The sequence below is a fragment of the Anneissia japonica genome, unplaced genomic scaffold (assembly GCF_011630105.1).
Source record: "Anneissia japonica isolate Jap-2015-1 unplaced genomic scaffold, ASM1163010v1 scaffold18742_len73605_cov171, whole genome shotgun sequence".
Classification (NCBI taxonomy): domain Eukaryota; kingdom Metazoa; phylum Echinodermata; class Crinoidea; order Comatulida; family Comatulidae; genus Anneissia; species Anneissia japonica.
Window position 1 is genome coordinate 16,565 of NW_022719834.1, and position 5,470 is coordinate 22,034.

Consider the following 5,470-nt stretch of genomic DNA (forward strand, 5'->3'; position numbering starts at 1 on the left):
ATTCATAACTATGTCACCTACTAGGGGTAATGTTTTTATTGGTCAATCACTTTTGGTACTTGTGCATATAAGCTTACAAATATGGATAATTTTTCATTCCTGATGATGACATAATTAATTTCGAAATATTGAATCCCGACACGATAGCGTGCTTGGAGTGTGTATTATACTATCTTAACCCTGTATTGCGTTTGCAATGTTACAATGTGTAACATTGCAAAATGAAAGGTCTGCGCATTAACAAGCATTGCCATGGGATATATTATAGTCAGGTTTTATCAAACTAGTGTTGGTGTTCAATTTATATAAAGTTATTATGTTTAAAATATTATTTAATTTTTCCATTCTCTACCCATACAGGGCAATAAAATAATGCTTTTGAAATCATCCACCAATCTTCAATTAAAAATTAAGTTATATGCATAGTTCTTATCTTAATTTTTCTTCATTTTTTATTAAAACATCTTCATTAGCATACTGAATTACATTAAAATTTTACATAACGTAAACATTTTAAGTAGAAAAATAACTCACAAGAAATATCACAGTTTAAAGAATAAGAAAACAATTATGAAAAAAAAAAAAAAAAAACCAGTATCACAAAACTTCAATCTGATAGCATGGAAGTAGCCATGCTACCAGAATGCTGTACGAGAAGGCTGAAAAGAATTACATTGGGATGTCTTATAGTCAAGTTTTATCCAACTGATGTTGGTGTTGAATATAATATAAATACAAACCCAATGAAATAATATAATTTAAGAATTAATATATTTAAATTAATAATACACATGTACTTTTACACCATTTTTATTAATATAAGTCTTAATATTTGTTGGTTATAATTACAATATAATAATATCATTTTTTTTTTATTACAGGCTCTTTGCTAGTTGACTCATTTGCATAATTCACTGGACCATGGTCTCACTACAATGATGTAATGGTAATGAATATTCATTATCAGACAGTTGAAACTGCAAAAATCAGGAAACTGCTGAAATGACACCACAGCAAAAGCAACTTCTAGATAGCATATGTATGGGTTTCACCTCAGCAAATCTCACATAATGTAATCTCCTACTGCTTGCTGCTAAATCCACAATTGGACCAATGTTTTAAAAGTAAGTCCAGAATCCAGATGTTTTTAATGGTTTGCTGATTGTTTGAGTTTAATTTTATTTTGTTTAGTTTGCTTAGCGCCATTAACGAATGTTGCTAAGTGCACTACAAAATTTAGATTGTACCTTATCATTTCAAGATCAACGTTTTTGAATACTTAATTGTTCTTTATGGCCTAGATGTTATTTTACACTATTTCAAAAGAAAAAATGTTTGTCAAGGCTGAATTTAGAGAAACAATTGTTCTTCAAACTTAGTGAATCTTCAACCTTTTAATACAGCATAGGCCTTGGCTAGCCGGGGTAGGTAGGCTATAGGCCTAGGGGAAAGGATAGGTCTCACGGCTGTTTCATTACATACATAATCGCGACATTAAGTGTTTAAAACACGCTTTTTATTACAATAAGACAGCAGCTACTTCATGAAGTTCTTTAGGATAGTCCAAAGCAACAAAATTTCTTGAAAATATGTATTTGATTTTATAGAAATAAACTAATTTAATAATAAAATTTTCAAGTATACGTTGATATATTTATTGGAATAGGCTTTATAGATGCTGTATTCACTGAGATACCATATAGAATCCTAGTAATTATATAACTTTGAATGACTTTATTTTCTGCACAAATGCTGTTGAATTGTAAATATACAGCACCCTCGCACCAATATATAAAAATCGTAAAAGTAAACAAAACTCTTTCGCATGTAACTGTTTATAATTTTTTAGAGTTAATTTGCAAAGCTACCCTAAGAAATAATTATGTTGTTATTACGTTCAACATACCTTTGTTAGGACGTAAGACCTATAATTATTTTTTAACTTTTTCTTCAACCTATTTTTTGTCTCTTTAGCTTAGATGTGTTGAAGACTATGCATACAGAGTGTTTTTTTTGCGCTCTAACAACCCTCTACACCGGCGTTCAACGAACCCGTAAAGGGGGCCTGGGAAGTATTTACCTTGTTACATAAGCTGTTATATAAAATTAGTAGGACCATATCATATACAAATTAATAAATTAAAAAATAAAACAATTCAAAACCAATTTCGTTTAACAAAAATACATTTGTTTCATAACATGGGCTTAATTATGCAAAACAAAGAATACAAATTAAATCTTTAATTTATATTATTAAATAATGTAATATTCTCTTCATTTTTTTTTTGCAAATTATGTGATCAAATGTAGGCCTATTATTTTTTTAAACTTCATAGTTATCAGTAAACATTTTTTTATTTAGTAAAAAATAATAACCACAACACAATAAATCTTTTACACAATAAATTATCTAGGTCATACTCTAGTAAATTATTATTATTATTATTATTATTCATATCAAGCCTACTATTATTATTAATATTATTGTTATTATTAAGGTATGTCAAACATCAAATCGAAAACCATTAATTTACTGCAATAATTCATTATCCATCCTTATTCTGTATTATTAAACTGTTGTGAACAGATATAATTATGTTAATTATTATAAACTTATATTGAAAAATTAATTGTATTTTTTTCATTTTCATAAACCACAAACTTCATTACAATTCAATGTGACTAATTAAAAAATTAATATTAAGTATCATTTTTTTTTAGTCAACCGACCCTCAATGCTTATTAATAGAAATGTTATTCAGAAATAAAGGCTACATATTGAAATAACATGAATATTAAAACAAATATTAGTATTCATTATATTATAAACAATACAAAAAGACAAAATTATAAATAGCCTTAATAACTAAATTTTCTTATTTTAATCTGAACATATTTATATATCAAAAATCCATATTAGATCATTATTAAGTTATATAATATTGCTCTAGAAATCAAACAATATTTTGATATTAAATGTGTCATTGCTTATCTGAGATATTTTATTCAAATACGAATTCCACTGCACAGAGTATTGTTGATAGGCCTACTTTACCAGATACTGTACATCTGCGATGTAAGCCTACTGTACACTGCCACACTAAAAAAATTCCTATGCTCATAAATGTTACGCATTATGTGGAATATGTTGTTTTCTGCAGAAAAAAAAATTATGCTTTGTATTTATGACGATTTTTTTATGCCCAAGGTCACAAAGGTCATTGAGGTCATAATTTGGAGAACGGCCTCTATCACACGCCCCCTCCCCCGAGAGAGGGCAAGTAAGCCTAGCTAGGCCTACATATGCTTATTTCTAACTAAGGTGACCTACGGACCTAGGATATATTTCACTAAAACTACTACACTTGATGAAATAATAATATAATATAATATAATAATAGAGAAGATGGGGATAGGGGTATTGATATATGAGATGGGGGGGTCAATGTACATGACCAAACCCGAAATGAACATTTGCAGACCTAGACCTAGCATTACTGGTTGCGCTGCTAAATTTCTAATTAAAATCTTTCCTCAGATTCATATTATTTATTAATTAATTAATTAAATAATTATTATATAAACAATCATGCTATCCTCGTCATCCATACGGTATGCCATACCACTCTATGGTCATACGAAGACGAAATTAAAAGAAAAGAACGAAAAACAACATTGCATTGCATTGAATTTAGATTGTACCTCATCATTTCTATAGGGAAAATTTCCCACCAATAAATAAACACAACTTGATTTCTTGCTTTGAACAAGGTATCCATTCATAGAAGTTAAATGAAGACAAGCCTATCTGAGAGTGACTCTAAGGTAGTCGAGACCAGGACATATCTCCGACTTTAAATTGATCAAAGATTGAATTATGTTAATTTTAGAACAAATAAACATATATTATTATATATATTATATTTAAAAACTTAATAAATGTATGTGTATTAGTAATTTGTTGTAATTATGGATAAAATAACTTAAAATATAAAGGAAGAAGGAAGAATAGGAAAGAAACTCTGAGCGGCTGTAATATATACTGAAAATATACAATAATAATCAGTATGTCATTATTGCATTATGTTTTTTAAAATTTGAAGGCACTAATTGTCAGAGGTCACGGTGACGGCAGCCTACACATTTCATAATTTGAAATCGGGGCTGGCCATAATGTTAAAAGCTGTATTTTCCCTTTATTTCACAGAAAAGTGTCCCCTTAAAAGGGTGTCCTCTGAAGTTGTGTCCCAAAAGAGATTTCTACTTTATTTTCTTTACTCTATTTAAACATGTGCTAACCCAACATGTAAATGCCTTGTCATGATTGGTTATTAAGTAAACAAGTTTAAGTGTCTATGTCTTTATGATCACAATTAAAATCTTTTTATTTTTTTTTGTCTTTTTTGTCTACTGATATGGTTTCATCTTAATGGTTAAAATATTTAACTTGTGATACATCACAAATCACAAAACAATTTCATCAATCCTACATGACAACATATTAGTTTCATTAAGTTGGCTTAAAATACTGTGACCTTTAATTTTACAATTGAATAGGGTTTAGTTCCGCATTCTGGGATTTTCAATAGTTTAGCATAATTTTCATTTTTTGATCGCCCCTCCCTCCCATCCCCGGGCCGAATCTTTCCCTGTAATATGTTGTGTCGTTTGTAAATTTGTAGTTTTCTATTTTTTAAAATTTGTTAATCTTGTTTATTTTATAGAGTATGTTGGTAAGCAGGCAGATTGACATGAGTGACGTGTTAAAAAGCAGTGTTTTCACTTCATGAAATAATAATTTCAAAAATGGATAACAACTGAAGAAATACCAGATTCTGGTAAGTGGCATGTTTTCATGCAGTACTTGGTAAAAACAACTTGATTTCTTGCTTCGAACTAGGTAGCCATTCATATCTTCATAAGACTAATAGTGACGTTAGAGAGTCAAGACCACGACAAAACTATGTTTCAAATTGAAACATATTGTTAAAACATAAGAAATGGTAGGCCTAATTTTAAAATAAGCTTATAATAAATGTTTGAAGAGCAGCATGATGATAAGCAGTGGTTGAGAGCTTAATAGAAAATGTTTAAAAAAAAAAAGCTGCAGTCTTTTTTTATTGAGACGTTAAATTATACAATGTTCCATTGTCCTTGAAAGAACATGTAATTATATTTAATAGACAATCCCACCCATCATTAACCAGTTTAAGTCCTATCATTGTCCATTCATGCAAAATCACCATAAGTGAAATACACACAATCGATACATAACACTCAGTATCTATCTAACATTTACAATGTTTGATGATACTGAGAGTTATGTACCAATTTTGTGTATTTCACTTACAGTGATTATGCCATGTATAAAGCACCTACAGGAAAGTCTATGGTAAACTCTCCATATAGGTGGGCACATTGACAAGCGTTGCCTCGGGTTGTATTATAATCAAGTTTTATCCAGCGGATG

General features: G+C 29.3%; 1 long non-coding RNA gene across 1 annotated transcript in view; it reads left to right on the plus strand.

Annotated features, from left to right (window-relative positions):
* Nucleotides 1-5,470, plus strand: part of LOC117111075 — an 11,835-nt gene that overhangs the window by 4,716 nt on the left and 1,649 nt on the right. Inside the window, exons 3-4 of the long non-coding RNA XR_004445806.1 lie at nt 882-1,124; nt 4,725-4,838. This is a non-coding gene — a long non-coding RNA (uncharacterized LOC117111075). The remainder of the gene's footprint in view (nt 1-881; nt 1,125-4,724; nt 4,839-5,470) is intronic.